Here is a 14,918-nt window from a genome sequence, read left to right as displayed (position 1 = left end):
GGAGCCAGACATAGACATTATGATGTCCATTTAACTAATACATAAACTGAGGACTTCATGTCTCAGGTCCAAATGTGCAGTGTATGTTTACTGAAAGGGAGGCCCAAGTCTGTCACCTACCTCAGTTTCCTTTCTACTAGCCCAACTGCACAATGAAATCAGACTCCCTAAGGATGGGCCTGTGCTTCACTATTGTTTCAGAAGTACACCAGCCAGGGTTGAAAACTGCCTAGACCAGACTATGTCATAGAAGCTGGCTGATCCTCAGTATGACTGCTGAGAGCTTAAATGCACACCGGAGGCTTTAGAGTTTGCAAAGTACTCCTATCAGATCTAACCCCACAACAGCTGTCTGAGGCAGGCAGAGTGGGTACCATCGTTTCCCAGATGAATAATGAGCCCTGGGAAAAATTAGCTCTCTTGGAGCAGCCAATCCTCCACCCAGACTCAGCCCTCTGACTCCATATCCAGAGCCTCTTGTGCTACATGGCAGTTCCTGCCCTCAGCAGTGATGTGTGATTGTGTGCACCTAATGACTATTCAGGTAAATTCATTGTCAGCCCTGAGATTTTGGACACTGGAAACATTAACATTTTACATACTGAATTACTTTAAACTTATTATGGGAGAAGATTTGAGACCGGGGAGCCTTGGCAACATTTCTTCAGAGGGAGTTTAAACTCATCCCAAACCAGTTCCTGGGGCATTTTGCATCTGACTCTTGGGCTAGACTTGGGTGACAAATGATTCCAAACACATGCTAGAATGCTTATATCAGCAAACGAAGGATCTCCCTTTGGGATAACTAGATCTGCAGTGCCATTTTGCTTGTGTGAATATCCAGGCAACTGGCTCTCTCTCTCTCGCTTGCTCTCTCTCTTTTTTTTTTTTTTTTTTTTTTATCAATAATCAGAGAAAAGCACTTGAGCACACATTTCAGTGACTTTGGGTCAGTGGATTTTAAGGTGAATCAACAATACCCTTACCCCCTCCCAACTCCAGATGGACATATAATCATAGCTTCATAAATGTGACCACAAAAGATTAGATGAAGGCACAGGGCAAGGAGGCTGGAGTCTCTGGTGTGGGTGTTTTGTAAGACACCCCCAGCGGGGGCCAGAAGTCTGTTTGCTCTGCCTGCTTGGCCCAGCTGCCAGCTCTGATGATTCACTCTGCCAATTGGATATTACCTAGTGATTTTTATGGAGTTAAATCTAAAGGAAATTTGAGGAGGAGATCGCTTCCTCTATTTTAATTAGACTTCTGAGACTGTTTGCTTCAAACGCAACTGCACCACCGCACATCTGTAGCAGACTGGCTGCTGGAAGAGCAATAAGGCACCATGAATTTTAACTATCTGGAGAGGGTTATTTGAAGAGCCAGGTTATGATAGCTGCCGCCTGAGCGTGTGTGTGAGCACAGGCGCGCAAACACGCATACACACGCACACACACACGGTATACCTCATACAGATGTTTGAACAGTCCCTGGGGAACACACATTTTCTGTTGTAATAAAGGAAAACACAGTCCTCAGCTGTAACCTAGGAGACATGGGATCCCATCAGAATTGGAATCTTTAACCGCATCTTGGCTGCTTGCAGGACCAGCCCAGGAGGTGTTTTTCTAGCACAGGCTTCACGTTGCCTTGTAGTTCCCGGTGGCAGCCGTGGCCGAGGAGACAGCTGCCTGCTGTTCACTCACACATAAATCCCTGGGGAGAAATAAGAGCTAAGTGGTTGTTACAAAGGGGTGATGGGTTTGACTCCCATAGCTAGTCACAGACACATTCCTGCCTCTTCCAGACCACACTTTCTCATCCCGAGACACCTTTCTGCCCCTAATCTCTGTGCATGTTTTGGAATCACAGGGCTGGAAGCAGACTCCAGGGGCCACCTACCTGTTTCCCCACTGCTTGTCACTTCCTCATCCAAGCAGGCCCAACCCAGGAGAGCTGTCCATCCCTGTTACCCCCTGGGAAGGGCATAAATATTGTTATCTCCATTTAATAATGTGGTGCTAGAGCAAGGTAGAGAATATTTGTTCCAGGAGAAATGACAGCGGTTTTCAGCCTAGTGACTTGGAGGTGATTTAAACCCCCTCATCTGGATTTGTTTAACACACTTCAGTTTTATTATTCGGTTTTCATACAGGAAGTTAATGAATAACGCAATCTGGCTCTACATCTATGCAACCAAACAAGGCACCCTGGCTGGGAAGCTCACTCTCAGGACAAGTGGACCTTGATTTACACAATAGCAGCATTCCTGGGAAATTGTCTATAAATCAGAATTTTGAAATAAAAGAGCCTTTAGAGAAATATAAGGCATATAGTACGTCAGTCTGTTTTTAATTTTTTAATTTTTAATTTTTTATTTTTTTAGCAAAGCCAAGATCCATCTTGGAACATGAATAATTTTCCCCTAATAGATTTTTAAAGTAAATTTGCTGAGTTAGAGTATTCCTCAATAAAATTCTGTATTAAACATGGCTCACAGGGCTGGTGTGGCCCTTGTAGGAGGTGTTGCCTGGGAGTTGAGTGAATCCTGGAATGTTTCGGCTGGGAGACCTGGGCAGAGGGACCCACCTTCACCCTTCCCAGATGAATAACTGGAGCATACCAGTGCTCTGGGACACAAAGGAACAAAAGAATTCACAGTTGTAACTCACCCTGAGGGCCCAATTCCAGCCCAGTCTTGTCACCGCCTCCCTTTTGGCAAATTACTTCTTGAATCTGGGCTTCTTTCTTTTAAGAGAGGTGTAGTCCGAGCTCCAATTTACCTACCAGGAATAGAGGGAGAGAGAGTTCAGTTTTTTTATTCCTTTGGAGAAATGGACTGTGTCATGTGTGAAGAGGATTTCTAAAGTCACTGGTCATATTCTGCCCCCGAACCATCTTCAGAGTATGATGATTGAATCGGATCAGGTGGATTTTATAGAAGGAAGCCCATTCTCTGCTACTTGGGGCAACTGGGTAGCCAGTGGGGTAGAAGGTAGTGCAGATAATTAGCAGTTTGCTTTGAAGCTCCCGTGTTTCCTATTAAGCATAATAGAGGACTCTTTTGATTTATTCTTTCTATTAACATATTATTAATATTAATTCCCATTGTATTTACTCTCTGCATTTTAATCTGACTGGGTGATGAGAGGGGGCAGAGAGATGGATGAATTAAGCTGGATTCACCTTGGACTCCGTGGTACTCAAGAATTGTTCTCTTTTAGCACCAAACGTCACTGATAGGGTAACATTATCATTTACTTTTTTCTAATTATTTCCAGATACAGTCTTGTAAATGCTCAGAACACCTCTGTGAGGTCTTTAAAATTGGAAAGGGGCTTGTTTTCAGAGCTGAGTAGGCTGGGTGTGAATCCTGGTCAAACATAATCTATATGATCTCAGGTAATTTGCTTTTTTGAACCTCAGTTTCTTCATCTGTAAAATCACTTAATAGCAATAACCCTACAGTATTCTTGTGAGGATTAATGTACAGAAATGGAATATGCAGAGTTCAGTGTCTGGTACTTGGTGGGCACTCTCCCTTTGACTCTGGATGCTCTCATTTTATGTTTACCAAGTCAGGGGAAACTGAGGCACAGAGCACCAAAGTAACTTTCCCAAGGCAAAGCCAAGTGCCAGCACCTCAGATTCTGGTTCTGAAACCTGTGGTCTTTTGTTGTCCAGATATTGTCAGAATTGGAGTAATTTAGGCTAATACATGGTCCATCAAACAAACTGGCATGTGAGACCCATCCTGTCTCTTCCCTGGCTCCTGTCTTTCAAGTGGGATTTCTGCAGTCTATCAGGGCACTTCCTGCACAGATCCAGAGTCTACCAGGAAGTAAAGGAAGCTGACATTTATTGAGTGCCCACATACTCTGTGCCTTTACATAAATTATCAGACACAAGAAGCCTTCAAGATTGGAATTATTGAGCCTATTTTAAGAGGAGGAGATTAAGATTGAGGGGTTTTAAGTAGCAGGTTGTTCATTCACACAGAGATTGTGAAAGCAGTGGAAGTTAAGAGTCAACCCAGGCCCCTGAACTCTGGACAGGGGCTCTCATGCCAATTCCACTTCCCCCTGTACAGCAGCCGCTCAGAGGTCTTGCCTTTCCTTGGATTTTAGCCTGTGAGTCTGGATAAGCCTTGGGCTGTGTTTTCTTTCCTGGCTAAAACGAGGAGCTGTAATTTTCTTAATTAACTAGTCTATATCTCTGATCAACACCAGGGAGCAGTGTCACATGGCTGGCAAAAGAAGGATGTCTCATAGCCCCTGTCCTTCCTCCCCACATCCATACCCAGACAACTGAGCCACCACAGATAGACAGGGGTCCATTGGGCCAATAAAAGCATTTGGAAAAGAAGCTTACACGCTTTCCTTAGTAACCCGTTGCTGTGTTTAATAACCCATCCTGGCTGAGAATGCTTCCCTACTTCTAGCCTAAGCACCAGTCCATCAGGCTGAGCCCATTCCTTTTGGTTTGTTCCTCAGTGGAGATGGTGAACAGCTGGTCCTCAGTCTCTGTAATAATCTTCCTGAGGAAGCCCATAAGCATGCGTTCACCTTGGAGATTGAAGGCTTCTCTTTGTTTTCTGTACAAGAGGACTTTACTGCAAGACAACACAGAGACACAGAACAGCTCTCAGAACAGAAAAGGTGTGCAGCGTCTCTGAGTTGTCACTGATTACTTTGCAGAACGGGCTCTGATTTTGTGGGTATCATGGGAAGGAACAGTAAGACATGTAGAATCATTGTGTTTAGAACTGGAAGGATTTTCAAACACAGTCTGATTGAACCGTCTCACTTTATAGCTGAAACTCATCCCATAGGGCCCACACTTAAGCTGCATGGATGGGGAAGTGGAGTCTAGAGTTCCTACAGAACTCTCTCCACCTAAGGATTTCCTTCTGGGTGTGCTGTAGGCCAAAACTATGAAGCAGAGGTGAGGATTATTTTATTTTCTTCACTGGATCCTTGCATCCAGGCTGAGAGATCCTTATGCCTTTTGCATATTAATATTTAAAATCAGGGAAACTAAACATGTAATCTTTTTAAGAACAGCACTGTGGATGTGTGGCTAAGGTATAAATTGACATTCCTCCAAACACCAATCACTTCCCATCTGTCATAGCCAGGCAAGGTCAACCCATTTCACAGATAGAGAGACTGAAGCACTCTGGCTCCTAAAGGCAACAACTATACGTGATTTTCCTCTGGCTGTGGCTCTTGGTTCTGGTGGCTATTGCAGGCTGGTCAGAAACCCGAAAATCTCCTGCCATCTCTCCACGTGCTCTTCCTGGTGGGAAAGAACACCCTGACGGAGGCGCTTTTCTTCCCACGAGGGTGCTACGGCGGGTGCTGGTCGGCCAATGCTTTGTAAGCTGAAGGACTTCCGTGTTGGCAAACCTGCTTGCGCTCAGCAGACGAGCCTATAAATCTTGCTGAAAACAAATGCTTTAACTAGAGGAGGAAAGTTTAAAAGGCCCTGTGGGCATATTCTAATCACTGCTCACTAATATCAGCTGGCTCAGATTTAGACTGTGCTTGTTCCCAGCGGAGGGGGTCTGGGTAGGCACGGTGTAAAATGCCGCTAGCTGTAATTAACTCTGACCTCCACAGCCTGCCTGCTCACTCACTCTTAATATTAGCTTTGACTCCCAGAATGAACATTCACTGTTTGTTGTTAGGATGTGTTCTTTAAAATTTTTCTTTAGCTGTCCTTCGTCAGTTCCTATTCTAACCTCAAACACACATGGAGCCAAGGTAATCAAGTAGTATCAAATGAAATCAATAATTAGGTAGATTTTGCAGTCTTGGAAAATTCCACCTATCTCAACACTGTTAATAATCCATACATTTACAGCTCACACTTTACAATGTGCAAAGTGCTTTCATATACTTACTTGTTCCTCATGACAGCCCTGTGAGGTGGACAGGGCTGATATTATAGTCATTTTACAAATAAGAAAGAGCACAGGTGAGAGAGGAGATGTGGCTTGTTTGGCATCCCCTGTGCAATTAGGGGCCGAGGCCTGGATTCACATTTATGTCTTTTGACCTCAACACTGTTTCTTAAATACCTGATTCAGAGTGGACCATAGAGATAGATTGTAATGATGAAGGTTGGGGTGAGGGGGAATGAGTTTGTATCTTTACGTCCTGCCAGTCAGGCCATGAGTATTCAGCAATTTCTTTCTTCTGCCTCCTGGCAACAAAGGGGCATTAGAGATAAAGTAAGCATAGGCTTGTGATACATGGCATATTGTGGACAATGAGAGTAATGAGGACAACCCACCTAATGTGTTAAAAACTAAATGTTTGTGTTTGTGTATATTTGATTGGTTAGAAGACCATACATTTGAAAAATGTTTTGAGAACCTGCCATGTGCCAGGCTCTGTTTTAGCCATTCAGACATGATTTCTCTACTTATGAAGTTACACTGGAGTTGGAGGAAACAACCAGGAATAAACAAGCAAATGAGAAAAGCAATGCTATGCAGGGCATGTGGTAAAGTGACCAGATGGCTACATTAAGTTGTGTGGTCAAGGAAGACTCTTTTGAGCTAAGAACTGAATGTCAGGAGCTATTCACATGGGGGATGAAGATGAGTGTGGGGACAAAGAAGAGAAAGAGGAAGAGGAGGAGAAAGAAGAGGAGGAGGAGGTTCCAGGCAGAACATTTGACCAGTGAAAAGTTTTACGTTGAAAACGAGCTTGACATACAGTCATGTGTTACTTAATGACTGGGATTCATTCTGAGAGATCTGTTGTTAGGAGATTCTGTCATGTGAACATCACAGATTGTACGTACTCAAACCTAGATGGTGTAGCCTGCTACTACACATTTAGGCTGTATGGTAGAACCTATTGCTTCTAGGTTACAAACCTGTACAGGATATGACTGTACTGAACACTGTAGGCAGTTTTAACACTATGGCAAGTATTTGTGTATCTAAGCATATCTAAACATAGAAAAAGGACAGTAAAAATGCGATATAATAATTTCATGGGTCCACCATTGTCTACACAGTCTGTCATTGACCAAAGTCTTTATTCAGCTTATGACTGTAGTTGAGGCATGGAAAGAAATTGGTGCGCTGGAGCTGAATGAAAGAGTGTGTGGGACTTGGGGTTGAAGACAGTGGTGAGAATCAAACTGGAATATGTTTTATAAGTCAGAGTAGAGGTTTGGGTTTTCTGAATCTATTAGGAAACCACTGGAAAGCTTTACACTGAGGACTGATGATTTACATTTTAAAAAGATTACTCTGACTGCCTTGTGCCAGTTTATGAAGGCAAGGGATGGAGGTGGCAGTGGAGATAGTGAGAAGTGCAGGAACTCTGCACATGATTTGGAGGCCTAACAGGGCTGGCTGAAGACTTAGAAGTGGGGTGAGGGGTAGACAGGAACCAAAGGTGACTCCTAGGTAGATGGAGACCCTACTAACTGCCATGTGAATGAGTGGAAGCATGGATGGAGGCATAGCAAAGGGTTCTGCGTGGCCATGTGAAGCTTATATATGTGTCATAAAGTTGGCCTTCATATCTGAGGGTTCCAGAGCCGCAGGTTCTGCATCCATAGATTCAACCAACCATGGGTTGAAAATATTTTTAGAAAATAACAATACATAAAAATAATACAAATTTTAAAACAATATTGTATAACAACTATTGACACAGCATTTATGTTGTGTTAGGTATTATAAGTAACCTAGAGAAGAATTAAAGTATACAGAAGGGTGTGCATAGGTTACATGCACATACTACATTTTATATCAGGGACTTAAGCACCTGAGAGTTTTGGTGTCTGAGGGGCTTCTGGAGCCAAACCCTTGAGAATGCTGAGGGGTGACTATATGTCTAGGTGGCGATGTCAAAGAGGCAATTGGATAGCATGAGTCTGGAATTTAGAAGAGTGACTAGAGATAGAGATTTGGGATTTATCAGGCTATAGGTAGTATTGGAAACCATGAGTCTGAATGGATGACCTGGGCAGATAGTGTGGAGAAAGAAGAAACACAAGCCTGGGGCCCAGGGGTCAGTGCCCAACAGGAAGCAGAGTAGTAAGGCTGTAGTCTGAGGTCTGGCACGTGCCAATGTATTTCCTTCTCCCTGTTGTCTGAGGTATCTGTGCTCCTAACCACAGTTGGCCATTTCACAACTGGGGGTCATTGATCACAAGAGAGCTAAGTAAGAAATTGATTTATCAGTGAAAACTCATTGCCATCTCTGGGGAAAAATCATATGAATAATCTAAAAGTCATCAGAATTGCTGGCCAGTCAACAGGTAACTTTCTGGACATTTAGCAATATGCTAAGCTGTATAGCTTCATTTTGAAAGGACAGTGCATTGTGGCTTCACACACACACACACACACACACACAAACACACTATTGCCTGTGTGTACAGTTGGCTAAGTGGGCAGTCTTTAGCAAACAGTCGCTGTTTACACATAAATGCACACATTGATCTCCTGCATACAGTTGCAGCCATCATTCATAAAACCTGCTTTCCTCTCTGCCTATGGTCAGCCTGAAACCTTTCCTCCAGTGCAAGCTCCCTCATCTTCACCTCGAGAAATCCTGGAGTCTCTTCCGTCTCCTGGGGTTGGAGCTGGACTTTATTGCTAAACTCCATGCTCAATGTGTTTCCTGGCCTCCATGTTTGCAGTGATCACCACTTAAATCTACCAGACCTGAACTGAAGAACATTTAGGTCACAGGTCCAAGGAGACTTTGCTCCTAATCCCGATGGAAGCCCTGGTCTGTGCTTTAGAGTTGGGTATGCCAGCTCAGCTGATACTTTTCAGTGGGAGACAAAGATTTAAGGTGGTCACATGTAGGAAATTCAAGAACTAAATAGTCCTGGAAATTTTTCAGAAAGCTTAATGTCTTGTATTTCTGCTTTTTTTTCTCAGAGGCACTAAAAGTGCCTTCTACTCCTTTTCCCATTCACTCCTGAATGAGAGGAATTGTTTTTCTCATTTTATAGGGGAGAAGGTTCTTAACACAGAATCTTGCTTGAGGTCACAGAGTTAGCAAGGAGTGTCAGTGGGACTCCAGCCACCAGACTGCTTCTCTATGTTCTGGGGTAGGGTGGTGCCACCTTCTGCAGAAAATGAGTTGATCTCAATAAATTTGTAAATGGTGTATCCATCAGGATCATAATCTGGTCTCTAGACCTTAAGTTTCTGACCCCATTGACTGTTACAAAGGCCCCATCCAATGCACAGATCCTGGGGAATTTGAGTAAGGGATCACTGGGACACCATGCAGTGGGGGTGGGGTGGTAAAAAAGAGTGGAAGCTGCATTGAGTAATAATAAAGTTCAGTACTGTTTCTGTTTGGCCCCAGATATATAAGTCTGCTTCCATAAGTTTGCTACTTCTACCTAGTCTTACACCGTATGCAATAGAAAACCAGACTAAACCACAAATGCATGCCACTAGTTTATCAAGCTGGCTTTCTGTATGGGTGCCTGAATACTAATAGCACTAAAGATAACTATTGTTTAAAAAATAACAGTGATGGTCGCAAAGCCAAAGAAAATTCCTCAAGTTGAGTTGTTGGGACTGTAGAAATAAACAGTCTAATACAACATTGAATAAATACGTGAAGTGTCACAATGGTGAGACATAGAGGTGAATCCCTGAACGCTCCCCTTCATCTTTAAGAAGTCAGCCCTCAGCCCACTGAAGAGGGCTGGCTTCAGATGATGGCTCCTCAGGGTGGGGTACTTTGGGGTGGGAGACAGTTGTTTTTAAGGGTTAGGATCAAATTTAAAAGCACCACCATTTACCTTGGTTGCTAAGCCTCCCTGAGCCTGAGGTGAGGAATTCTGATTGGCAGAATCTGTAGGAATTTAGACAAGGGGAGCAGCACGGAAAAACGGGAAGCTTAGGATGGGGACCCTGGCTGCAAAGCAAGTCAGTGCTTCAATAAGCCCGAATCTGCTGAGAATACATTTTACGAACATGCAGCTAAGTTGGCTGCCTTTGTTTGGGGGTTTGTTAAGCATTATCTAAAGAATGCCATGGTTCAGCCTGCTCGGTGTGAAGCCTAATTCTTCCCCTTTCTGGAGCCACAGCCTGGTGTGTTCAATTTTTCTCTCTCCGTAGGACTGCAGGCTCTCTGGTACTCCAGCCAAAAAAACACTCATATTTTAGCAAGCTTAGTCCCAGTCTGGTTGCCAGGCAGTAAAACGAGCACTTGCCCGCCCCAGGGAGAGGGGGACCACGAGATGGAAAAGGGTCATGTAGACGACTCACTCAAGCCCTCCCCCAAAAATCCCCACTTGAGAATCTTTGGGGCAGTTGATATGTTTATTGATGTGGAGAGACACTGCCACATAAGCCCAAATGGTGGCCATTTGTCGGAACTAATAATACAAATTATTTTTATTATTATCGAGTCACTAATAGCAGGATAAGTTTGCCCTATGCCATTTCTGTAGCCCTAGATATACTCAAATGAATAATGTTGTTCTGGACAGGCAGCATCAGCCCCATTTAACTGAAGGGGAAACTGAGGCATAAGGAAGCTGAGCTTCCCAGACAGAGAGGACAGAGTCAAACATTAGCACCAGCCTTCTCTCTTGAGGGCAGATGGCATTGTAGATGGAATTAATGCCAGTTTCTCTCTTGGATCTTCTCTCAGGTTCCCTTGTGGTAGAAAAGGCTGTAAGAGGGAAAATTAATACAATGAATTTCAGTCCTGGAAATGCCTAACTCTGAGCGTTATTGCAAAGAGGGTGCTGAACTGGGCACTCTGGTGCTTCTTCCAAGGTCACCTGGAACAGGAAACAAACTTAAGGCCTGTGCTTGCTGACCGCAGAGGCAGTTATTGGGGACAAGGCCTCTTCCCACTGGATGAAGTCTCCATCCACTTATTTCTCACAACCACAGGAGCCCCTGCAAAGGATAACAGATGTCAGACTTTATTGGACAGGTTTTGTAAGTTTGCAATCCAAAGTGAAAAGGCTCATAATTCTATTCTGGAACTCATTGATGAGGGAAAATGTATTGAATACTCACAGGCTATATACGGCTGGCAGTAGAAGTTTAACTTCAAATTTTGGACTCCTCCAAAATTCCAGAAAATGTCCCCATGAACAGAGAGAAGCCTACCTTCTTTGACGCAGAGCAGCTCTTACCTAGTGCCCTCCTGGGCTGAGGTTCCCTCAAGGTGTTGTATAACAAGTCTGACCCTCAGCCCCTGGCCCTTCCGGGGTCCTTCCCTGTACCTTCTCTCAGCCTTCTGGGACCTCAGCAGCACTGGGTGCAGGGTTAATGCTCCAATTCCACCCTGTCAACCTCTTTGAGTGGCTTCCTGGCAGGTGAGTTTTCTCTGGGTGAGAAGTAGGCTTTTGTTGTGTTGTGCCTGAGGCCTTGCAGTCCCCTGGAGGAGAAGGTGTGCTGAATTTCAGTCCTGCCACCTCCTGTACAACTGCCACTCAAACTAGGAGGTAGGCCTGAAGAAGGTGGTTGTGGGCTGTCCCCGGGGTTTATGGAGCAAGTGAGGTTCAGAAAGACTGCAGGTAAGAGGGTGGATGGGGAAGAGAGAAGAGAGAATGCAGCAGACAGGAAGGAAATAAAAAACCTGTGGCAGTGAAAATCCAGTGTTTGATTAGGAACTTGGCAGCATGTACTCAGTGCCAAGTAGTGAGAGAATGTGAGAAAGAGGTTACTCCAAAAGAAAGAGGAAAGCTGTCAGAGGGAGCTTAGATTCTGGAAGCTCTTCATTTTTTCCTGGAGTAGCTGCTGAGCTACGGGAGCATGTGCCAGACACAGCTCTTGACTTTCAGTGTACAAAGATGAGTAAGTCATAGCCATGCACTAGATGTTGGTAGCAAGCTGTCTTCGTGACAGTTCAAGTTTGTGAGGTCATGGACCTCTCTGAGAATATGAAGTAAACTGGGACAGGACGTCAAGGTGGTTATGAGCAGGAGCTCTGGAGTCAAGTGGCCTGCGTTTGAATGCTGGCTCTACCACTTATTAGCTAAGTTATTTAATATCTTGGTACCTCCATTTCCTCCTTTTAAAATAGAGGTTAAAAACAATTTATATCTCCTATCCAAGGATTAAATTAGCTGATATGTATTAAGCTCTTAGAATAGCAACTAGCACACAGTACTGGCTGTTACAACTATAGTTATTCTCAGAAGTTCACATAAAAACACATAAAGCTATATAATTTCTGGGGGTCCATAGACCCCCCTGATGCTCAACCATACAGTCCCCTAGATAAGAACTCCACTTTATTTCTTCATTTATGTCACCCAGCGAAATGAAAGAAGCCTCATTCTTCTTGCCCCGAATGACACCAGATCCCCACCTTCCCTTCTCTGCTATTTTAGCAGCAGGCATTTTAGGTGCTATGTGGAGCTGTAGGGGTTGAGGCTGGAGTACTTTCAACAGAAGGATCAGATCTGCCCGTGGCCAGCCCTGACAGAGCAGGGGATTCCAGGAATCTGAAGCCCAGAGAGGGCTGGTAGAGCAAAGGCAGACTTGGGTTTTCCTGGCAGTCAGGTGCTTTCCATGATTTATATGGTGTAGTGACAACTCAGGATAAATCTGTCTCTGACACTAACATACATTTGCCCGTGGAGAGAGAGAGTGTCAAATGAGGGAAGCCCCAGTGAGTGATATTGGAATACTCTGTGACCCCTGAACAGTCTCCCAGATTCCTGCACAGCCCTGGAATGCCCCTTCCCAAGGGGGGGGATTTGGCGGAGATGACTTCTGGAAGCTGGCGCTCCTGGTAGTGAGCCCTGGCGGAGAGTGAGGAGGTGGGACGATGCCAAGACAACTTCATCGAGTGGACATGCCACCCACAGAGCCTTTCTGACCCCCCACCTTCTATGGCCAGTGTCTTCCTACTCTGGCTCACCCTGCATTTGCGGTCCCACTAGCCCAGTAAACTTGCTGTACCCTCCTTACGTGCACCTTTCACCAACAAACCTATGCAAATTCTTTTCTTGGGCACTCACCATTCCTGTGGCAAACAGTCAAATGGAAGTCCCCAGAGCTGTTGTACTCTTGCACCCTGCATGTCGCTTCTACTGCTCAATTGTTCCCTCTCTTGAAGCTGCTAATAGTTATTGACACGATTGTGGCATGCCTTACATTTGGCTGATGGCAGTCTTCAGAGTCTAAATCTTGGGCTGAGGTGAGTTCCTCCCTTTACCTCTCTGTATCTCTTTACTGTTCAAAGCCCTGTTTCCCCTCCTGTAAGTTGGAGTTATCAGCAATAATGATAACAATATCCAATTACATGTACAGAGTTCCTATGCACCTCATAAAGTGTGTTCGCATGCGTTATCTTACTAATGCTATCCTCCTTCTTAACTTCCTAAGTGTATGCTTTTTTCCCCCAACTCCTCTCTTCAGGTCTGAGTTTACTTCTTCCAAGAAAGATTAACATCAGCCATATTTACACAATTTTTTTTTTTTTTTTTTTTTTTTTTTTGCTTTTCTTTACAAGTGCTGCATCATGTAGTATAGCACTGTCCAATGTGACTTTAGTGGCCCAGTCAGGACAGGGGGATTCTAACCTCAATCTTTGAGTACTGTGTTCACCCTGGCTTGGAGCGTACGGTTGTAGGGCCACTGGCTGTTCATTCTCCTGAGGCTGGAAATGGGAATTGCTATCAATCGTCAGGGTTGCATGTACTGATTCTGTCTGGGACCTACAGCTACATGGTTTCTGCCCAGGCTTTGCCAAAGATAGGAAGGGTGAGGGTGGAGAGACGGCTGCCTCAGCTGGAATCTTTTTATGTTTAAAGAGCTCTTCATCCTCAGGGGTCTGTTTTTAAAATCCCAGCAGGCTGTCAGTATCAGACAAGGAGGAGCTTGTCTCAGCGTTCAAGACCTCTCTATCAATCAATTGATTGGTCAATGAGCAGGAAAAGGTAGAGAGGCTTTGCCAAAATATGCGGTGATCCAGGAGTTGAAGTTTGGCAAGAAGAATCAGAAAATGTATTCTCAGGATTGTAGCCAGGGATGATGCACTCTGAAGGGGCACACTTGATTTTTCCTTTCTTCATGACATCTCGGGCCCCTCCCCCTCTTCCTCCTGCCAGCCTCTGGGATGTGTGTGTCCCATCACTCACACTCCAGTTTTCCTTTGTGAAAACTCAGCGACATTCCCAAACACAGTTGTGGCCGTCTCCTTGCCTAGCCCCAGTCTGCTCTCATTCTCTGAGTTGGCTGGTGTTCAAACTCACAGGGAGGAAGACACGCACACACACACACACACGCGCGCGCACACACACACACACCCCAGTGCCATAAAAGCTCTAGAAACCAGAGGCATGAGAGCACAGTCCTCCCAGTTTTCTTTCCTGTATGCTACACATTTTCATCCCTATACTTTTTTCTCCCCTTGCATCTGCCTCCTCCCCTCCACCAGCCCCCTTCCCATCCCAAGAGTGATTCAGTAGCTCTTCTTCCCTGGAGAAGGATTACTTCATGTTTGATGAATGGATTTGCTGTAGAAGAAAAGGAAGGGGGTTTTGCCAAGGAACTGGATATGATGGGGGGCAACAGAGGGTAGTTGAGGGGGACCCAGTAAGTGTATATGGGAAGGAAGGGTATATGAATATTGGGAGATGACTAGAAGTTACCTGGAAGTACGGAAACCTCTGTCACCCCAGTCAGATTTAATGTGATAGCCTTTGGTATTTTTGTTGGGATGTTTCCCACAAATGCGAATGAGCAGTTGTAGTGGGCTCTCCAACAAAGCCCAGACTGCTGCTTATTGGGGGGTGTTGTTCACACTTGCTAATGAATAACTGCCATTAATGTATTAATCAGCAAAGTCAAACAAGTGCCTGGAGGGACCCAGAAGCAAATTACTTGCTTGATAGAGGCTCTAGCCTAGGACTCGGGGCTGTTGGGTGCTGTGAGGTGCTGTGAAGTT

At 44.7% G+C, this 14,918-nt stretch overlaps 1 protein-coding gene and 1 long non-coding RNA gene across 3 annotated transcripts in view; one reads left to right on the top strand and one right to left on the bottom strand.

Annotated features, from left to right (window-relative positions):
* Positions 1-14,918, top strand: part of LMX1A (LIM homeobox transcription factor 1 alpha) — a 154,696-nt gene that overhangs the window by 66,481 nt on the left and 73,297 nt on the right. The window lies entirely within an intron of this gene.
* Positions 1,489-2,106, bottom strand: LOC106994937 (uncharacterized). Its single transcript, XR_001441640.3, has 2 exons — positions 1,900-2,106; positions 1,489-1,713 (listed from the first exon to the last, which is right to left on the bottom strand). It is a non-coding gene; the product is annotated as an uncharacterized LOC106994937 (long non-coding RNA).

This window comes from Macaca mulatta, chromosome 1 (genome assembly GCF_049350105.2).
Source record: "Macaca mulatta isolate MMU2019108-1 chromosome 1, T2T-MMU8v2.0, whole genome shotgun sequence".
NCBI classification, from domain to species: Eukaryota; Metazoa; Chordata; class Mammalia; order Primates; family Cercopithecidae; genus Macaca; species Macaca mulatta.
Note: the sequence above shows the minus strand (reverse complement) of the source record. Positions and strands in the feature narration are given on the sequence as shown.